Here is an 8097-nt window from a genome sequence, read left to right on the forward strand (position 1 = left end):
CTATCAGGTATGAGGTAAAGAATTAGCTCACTTCTAGAAATAACAAGAATGCTCCATGGTGCACTCTTCTAATGACCCATTAAGTTATGATGTTAAGACAGATAGGCAAAAACACCTTTTTTTAAAAAAAAAGTTATTAATAAGGTCTCCACAAAGAATGTCCAATATGACAACCCGACACAAGCACTTGCTAAAAATAGAACGGGCGCGCTAAAAATCTATTATCTATATTAAGAATATGAGTGTGACGGGCCGGCGCGATGTGGCTCGTCCAGTATGTTGACTGGTGCTGATGCTGCGGGGAGTAACCCGGTTGTGTTCCCGAGACCAGCGAATCCCGAAGAACTTCCGGCTTCAAAAGAAGGAGCCGGGAGAATGCTGCGGAAACCCGGAAAACGCCATAAAAACGGCGAATTTCAAAGAAGAGGCGCGCAGCGGCAAGGAAATCCTGAGGAGCGGCGCAGGAGGTCCGGACGAAGTAAAAAGGCGAAATCCAGGAGGAGAAACGGGGCGGAAACAGCGGCCGACCAGGAGGCGCAACGCGAGGATAGCTGCCACGCTTCAGGAGAAGGTGCGTCCCGGAACCGGTTACGAGGGGGAGGGGGGAGGCTGCAAGGGATAGGAGCGGGACGGCAATACTGCAAAACAAAAGAAGAGAGAGGGGCCACATACGATCCCAGAGTGAGAAGCTCAAGGGCAGGGGCAGAATATAGAAATACGGCCCAGAAAAACGAGAAAGAGACAGGACAGTGCAGAAGAAAAAAGGCAAAGACAGAGAGATATGACGAAGAAAGAAGAGACAGACAAAAGAATACATTAGAAAAAGGACAGTAAACCAGAGAAAAAAACACCAAGATAGAAAAGCCAAAACAACTGGAGAAAGGGGATAGTGAAGGAAAAGCAACCGAAAAGAAGAGAAAAAGGAAATGAGAGAGAGAGAGAGAGCAACTTCTTCTAGAGAGAGAGAGAATAAGAAAAGAACAGAGTAGGGAAGGAAAGAACCAGAGAGAGACAAAAAGACTTACCTCTATCCTATCTTGTTTTTTTCCCTACATGCGCTTCCTGGGAGCCCTGTACGAGAAGAGACCCCAGAAGAGGTGAAAGCCTAGTTGCAGAATCCTGAAGAGGAATCAACACTCGAAGGACACTCTTATGTTACTACAAATACTCCTAAAACTTAAATAAATTACAACTGCCTTCACAAATAGCCACTCTCTTTGTATCGTCATTGACCTACCCGGTCACAATGAGTATCTCCGTAGTGCTAGTAGGCCAAATAATAGCAAAAAGGAAATGTCCGATTTGCCAGCGTTTTTGATCGTGTCTGGGTAACAGAATCATCGTAAAGGCAAGAAAGACGCTGTAAGTGTCTATTTACCAAATATCCAATCCAAGAGCAGCCATTATCTGAGACCCTACATGCGGATAAAAGAAAACAGCGATAACAGTGGTACGGTCATTGATAAAGGACTCACTAGTTTGACATGGTCCTGCGCCGAGGACTTACCCGGCGGCCGTCCTCCCGAAAGTGAACGCAGGAGAACAGCGTCGTCAGGTTAAAGGTCCGTACGTACGGCAGGAAGAATCCAAATGCTGTAATGTTGCTAGGGGTAACTAATGGTGGCCTAATGAAGGTCACGCCCCTCTCTATTGAGGAGAGACAAAGTTGCGCATTTGAAAGGCAAATGCACTAGCAAAGAAACAAAGCGTTGCATGTTACAGGTAAGAGGTGATTTATTACGCTTTAAATTGTTAGCGACAATTTGGAAATAACGGATGGTATTGCAAATAGGGGCTTGGTCTAATTCATGCCACTTCTAACAGAAAACAAAGGAAAGCGTGTTAAGTTGGTCAGGATATGAGTACAGAAGAAGATAATAATAACATCCTACTGCCAAGGATATCTACTATATAATGGAAGGGCATGTTTTAAAAAAAAAAGAAGATAGTTGGCATTAATATAATAAATTATGCAAATGCATCAACTCTGTGTTGTGTCCTTAAATCCTCCAAAGTGGAAATAAAGTCATGTGAATAGTCCACATACCTTGAGGGATGGCCTTAAAAAATTGAAATTTAGAAGGTAAGGTGTCAAGTATATATTGAACTATGAAAGGTCCAAAACCAGTCATTTTTAACTGTTAATGTAAGAGCAAAGTTAAGGTGGGAGTTGTTAAATTAATATAGTCATGAGCCAGTAAATAAGCTCATGAACGGAATGTCATCATTCAACCCATTGATGTGGGTCCCTAATTTCAGGACCCAGTGTTGTTCCCTCTCAAATTATCTTTGTGAGCTGTTGGTCTGGAAGTTAACAGATTCCAAAATTACCCAGCGTAAAATTCATCAGGAGTATGTTTAGACTCGCAAAAATGAACACTCAGTTTCATTGTCATTCTTTCACATCTGATGTTACTGCAGTGTTCTTTAATTCTTATCTTAACCGGTTGTGTTGTCATCCCCACATAGCATAGCTGACACAGACATGTGATCATATGTACACAATCACTAGTATTACAGTTAGTGCGTTTTAAGAGGCCCAATCAGTTGTAAGTCTAGGGACTCAGTCCAAGAAGTCAGTGGGCATACATTGCAATTCCCACATGGGTGGTGCCCTTTAACTGGTGGAAGTTGCCATAGAGTAGTTTGTATAGGCTGTGGAACATTCATTCTGGGGCGAGTGTGGACTACCAGATCTTTTATATTTTTAGTTCGTTTGAAAGCAAAAAGAGGTTTTGGAATATCTTCTCCACCGCTCACCAGGAGGTGCCACCGTTTATTAATCAATTTCTTAACTGTATTGGACAAAGGGGTATATGTCGAGACACATGTCAATCAATGGTCTGAGTGGTTGTGTGTCGGGGTCAAGAGTGCCTCTCTGTGATTATTACGGGCACATTTACGGGCAGAGTTGATTATCTGTAAATTATAATGTCAATCAATTAATTTTCGAGATAGATCATCTGTCTGAGTCGCAAAACTCGACATCTCGCTGCAATTGCGGTGAAGTCTTAAGAACTGTCCGAAAGGTAAATTATCTCGTAATGATTTTGGGTGATGGATTGCATATAGAAGCAAATTACTGCGGTCGGTTAGCTTGTGATGGGTACTTGTCTCCAGCTTGCCATTACGGATAGTTATTAGTAGGTCAAGGGTTGGTAGCTGTGTAGAGGATATTGTAGAGGTGAACTTGAGAAAGGGATCAAGACCGTTGACCCTGGTGGTAAACTCATCCACCAATTGGTTCGGGCCGTGCCAGATGGTAAGAATATCATCAATGTATCGGCGCCACAGTTTGATATTATCCTTAAATGGATTGGAATCATTGAGTATAAACAATTCCTCAAAATGAAACATATAGAGACAGGCCAGGCTGGGAGCAAAGGTGCTTCCCATCGAAGTACAACGTATTTGATGATATAATTGGTCTTCAAATTTGAAATAATTTTCAGTCAAAGCCAATGATGCACATTGCATAATGAATGAAGTTGGGGTTGTACATGATGGAGTCCTGTTAGTCAATAGGTCCTCAATGACCTGCAGGTTAGCATCCTGCGGACTATTGATATACAGAGACTCAACGTCCAAGCTGATCAAAGCATGGATTTGTTCAGAAGCACTGATCTGTTCGATGTGGTTCAAGACTACAGTTGCGTCTTTTAGGAAAGTTGGGGTCTCCTTCACTAGGGGCTGTAAAAAAAAAATGTCACAAATGATTGACAAAGGTTCTAAGACTGAACCAATCCCTGACACAATTGGTCGCCCGGATGGTGGTTGAATGTTTTTATGAATTTTAGGTAGGCAATAAAAGTATGGAACACGTGGGTTACAAGTGTCCAAAAACTCTGCCTCCTTCTGAGCGATCCAAGCATTCGCCAATGCTTCATTAATCATGGATCGTATCCTGAACTGTACATTTTCAGTGGGATCCAGAGAGATCGATGCATAGTAATTATAATAATTTAAGAGGCGTAGACATTCATGTCTATATGTCTGGGTATCAAGAATCACTATGGCTCCGCCTTTATCTGCTGGCTTGATGGTGGTATTGGGACCAGTAGTCAGCAAATTTAGGGCTGCCTTTTCATGTGAACAAATGTTTTTAAATGAACATTTTAGTTGTTTCTTTACATCTGATAGAACTGCCTTCTCAAAAGCAAGTAGCTCACATGGCATAGCCGACGTCGGAGGAGGGAAGGTTGATGGCTTTCTCAAGCCAGAGTCCTCTTGACTACCAAGAGATCTATCCTCAAAAAAGAAGTGTAGTCGAATCTTTCTAAAGAATTGCGAGAGCTCACAGTTTAAATTAAAGAAATCTTCCTGTGGGGTGGGAATAAAACCCAAACCTTTGTTCAACACATCAAGCTCTGCAGTAGAGAGTTGTCTAGAAGACAAGTTGACTACTAGGTCCTGGCGTTCAGCCACACGAGATAGAGAAGAACCCCAAATGGTTCCCAAAAGTCAGGGCAAGAATCAGACCCCCAGGACCTAGTAGTCAACTTGTCTAGGGGGGAATTTGTGATTCGCATTCCACTTTCTTAGTATATGGTTTGTGTTACCCCTAGAACTATTTTCTCCCATTGCAATCTATAGGATTTCCTATTGTTTGCATTGTTCTATGGCTATTTACTTGCCTAATTTTGGTGTCTAGTGTATATATTGTGTATAATACTTACCTCCAGAAGGAGTCTTGTCTCTAAGATAATTTTGGTACTGTGTCACCCAAATAAATACCTTTATTTTTTGGTAACACTGAGTATTGTCTTTACTTGTGTATAAATACTGTGTAACTGTAAGTGGTATTGCAGGAGCTTTGCATGTCTCCTAGTTCAGACTAAGCTGCTCTGCTACAGCTACCTCTATCAGCCTAAGCTGCTAGAACACTACTTCATTCCACTAATAAGGGATAACTGGACCTGGTATAAGGTGTAAGTACCCAAGGTACCCACTACAAACCAGGACAGCCTCCTACAGTCAGTACTGCACCCAAGAAGATGGATGCAGGTCATGTCCCAAGACAGATGGATGATTGCAGTCTGATTTGCATCACTGGATTCCGCCAACAAGCCTTGGCAGACACAAAGCAGGCAGTTAGTGGAACATGGTGCTGCCCGGGACTAGGAGGGACCTGGTGGCCTCTACCCAGGAGGGGGAGGCAAAGGGGGCTCTCAGCATCTCAGAGAGCCCTCAGAGGACCAGGCAGCACGCACAGGAGTCCCACAGCACGGGGATAAAGAAGGTGCAAATGGAGGCCCACGCAGCACGACACAAAGGGATCTCGCGCCGCCATAGAACAACTCAGGAAGCTGTGCGTCGCAGGAAGGAGTGCTGGGGGCTTGAGCTGTGCGGTGCACGAAGAACTTTGTGGAAGGTTGCACACAAGCCTTGGCAACTGCGAAACACGCTGTGCACAGGGGTACTGTCTTGCGTGGGGAGGAAAGCTCTTACCTCCACCAAAGTTGGACAGCTGGACCATCTAGACCACTTCAGTCCACCACCTGTATTGCTGGATCCAACCACTTCACCAGGAGAGGGGAACAACGGCAGCGGTTGTCGCTGCGTTGCAGGATTGGCGCTAGTAATCACACAGTGCTCGTTGGATGTAGAGGTAAGTGGTATTTTATTGGTTGAATATAGCAGTCTCTGATAATAGATGGATGTCTTGTGTTGCTTTCACTCTCCGTGTCTTTACTCCAGGCAGGGACTTATGGTCTCTTCTCCTTCTCTTTTACACCTCTAAGACTCTCGGGAAGCACATGTGGGAAGAAGAAGAATAATTGTGGTAAGTGATTTGTGTTTCTTATCTCTATCTTCCTGCCTCTGTCTTTCCCTTTCTCTTCTTGTTACTTCCTGGTCTTTTTTTGGGTTCACTCTTGTTTTACCCCTCTTTTACCCATTGTCTGCTAACCACTGTCTTTCTTTCCCCTATTCTCTTCGGGGTTGCTTTTCTGGTCTCTTTTCTGTCCCTTGTCTCTTGTTTTCTCTCCCTCGGTCCTTCGTTATACTGTTTCTGCGTGCAGTGCAGCTTCCTTATTTCTTTCGGTTCACTGACAATCTTTGGTATTCTTCAATCTTTTCCTTTTTTGCCTTTCCCGTTTCAGCCTGCTCGCCCTCCCTCGTGTTTTCTTTAATAAGATGTGCCCTCCACCCTTTGTGATCACCCCCTCCTGTCCTCCCTAACCCTGTTCAGGATACTCCCACGCACCTGATTCTGCCACGCTTCTCCTGAAGCGTGGCGGGTACTCGCGTCCTGCTCCCCGGAGCCTGCTTTCTTCGTTCCCGATTGGGACTGCCGGCTTCCTGATCTTCTCCTTCTTTCCGCACTCGAACGGAGCGGACGGCTCCGTACAGCCCCTGGATCCTCCGGACAAGTCTGTGGGTGTTCTTTCGTCCTTCTCTGTCATCTCCTCAGTCATCTTCCTTTCTGGAACTCCTCTCGATCGCCCTCCCCCCAGGAAGCTATGGCTGGCCATTTAAACGCCCAGGTTCCCGCGGGTGCGGACACCGGACGACATGATTGGTGGAATGGGTAGGCCCATCCAGGCCAACAGGGGAAGCGCCAGCACAAGCAGGCACATTGTGCGGGTCAGCCCAGTCCGGCCCGTCACACGCTGCAGATGGGTGCCTGCTGAAGCACGGAAGTGACTCCTTCACTTCAAGGGAGATTCCTCTGTTCTTCTGGTGCAGGCTAAAGACTAGCTCCCCGCTGAGGATGCACAACCTAGAAACAGTTGCAGTTGCTGGCAGGGGCTGAAGATACAATGTTGCAGAAGTCGTCTTGGCTTCTTTGTTTCAGTTGGTAGAGTTCCTAGAGGGTCCAGATGCAGTTTCATCTGTAGAAAAAGAAGTAAAGGATGCAGAGGATTCCTGCTGTAGTCTTGCAATCCAAATCTGTGGAAACACCCAGGAGAGAGAGACCCTAAATAGCCCTGAAAGGGGGATTGGTGAGCTACACAGGTAACATCAGCTGCAGTGTTGGAGAAGAGATCAGGGAAAGGGTCACTCTCTTCTTCCTGTCCCTCATCAGTGGCCATGAGTAGGGTTAAGTCAGCCCTATCATAGTAGGGTTTCAGGAGGTTCACATGAAGCACTCTTAGATGACTTCTGGGAGTGCCTAGGTCGACCAAATAACTGACCTCACCCTTTTTCTCCACTATCAGATGTGGGCCACTCCATTTGTCCTGGAGTGCTCTGGGTGCCACAGGCTCTAATACCCACACCTTCAGTCCTGGGTGGTACTCAGTCAGGACAGCCTTCTGGTCATGCCATTAGTTTTGCAACTCTTGGCTTGCCTGAAGGTTTTTGGTGGCCTTTTTCATGTACTCCACCATTCTAGATCTTAGGCCAAGTACACAGTCCACTATATCCTGTTTGGGGGCCTTTAAGGGTTGCTCCCACCCCTCCTTCACAAGGGCTAATGTCACCCTAACAGGGTGACCAAAAGAAGTTCAAATAGGCTGTAGCCCACTCCCTTCTGCGATACCTCCCTGTAGGCAAAAAGGAGGCATGGAAATAGTACATCCCATCTCCTTCTGAGCTTTTCAGATACTCCCATAATCATACCTTTGAGAGTTTCATTAAATCTCTCAACCAACCCATTTGTCTGGGGATGGTAAGGTGTGGTGAATTTATAAGTTACACCACACTCTTTCCACATTGTTTTCAAGTATGCAGACATGAAGTTACTACCCCTGTCTGATACTACCTCTTTTGGAAAGCCCACCCTGGAAAATATTCCTAGGACGGCCTTTGCCACTGCAGGAGCTGTAGTGGTCCTCAGAGGAATTGCTTCTTGATATCCAGTCGCATGGTCCACTACTACCAAGGTGCACCTATTGCCAGAAGCAGCAGGAGGGTCAAGGGGGGCAACTGTCAACCCCTACCCTTTCAAAGGGCACCCCCCAACCATAGGCAGTGGGATCCAGGGGGCCGTTGATGTGCCACCAGTCTTACCACTGGCTTGGCAAGTGACACAAGAGTGACAGAACTCTTGTGTCTTCAGACATATGAGGCCAGTGAAAGTGAGGGACTAGTCTGTCCCAGGTCTTGCTTTGCCCCAAATGTCCAGCAAGGGGAAAGTCATGTGCCAGTGTGAGA

The 8097-nt window shown here is 45.7% G+C and overlaps 1 long non-coding RNA gene across 1 annotated transcript; it reads left to right on the top strand.

Annotated features, from left to right (window-relative positions):
* The first annotated feature begins 299 nt into the window (after positions 1-299).
* LOC138304116 (uncharacterized) lies at positions 300-1207 on the top strand. The gene is made up of 2 exons (XR_011205500.1): positions 300-571; positions 1084-1207. It is a non-coding gene; the product is annotated as an uncharacterized lncRNA (long non-coding RNA).
* Positions 1208-8097: the final 6890 nt, after the last annotated feature.

The sequence above is a fragment of the Pleurodeles waltl genome, chromosome 7 (genome assembly GCF_031143425.1).
Source record: "Pleurodeles waltl isolate 20211129_DDA chromosome 7, aPleWal1.hap1.20221129, whole genome shotgun sequence".
Classification (NCBI taxonomy): Eukaryota; Metazoa; Chordata; class Amphibia; order Caudata; family Salamandridae; genus Pleurodeles; species Pleurodeles waltl.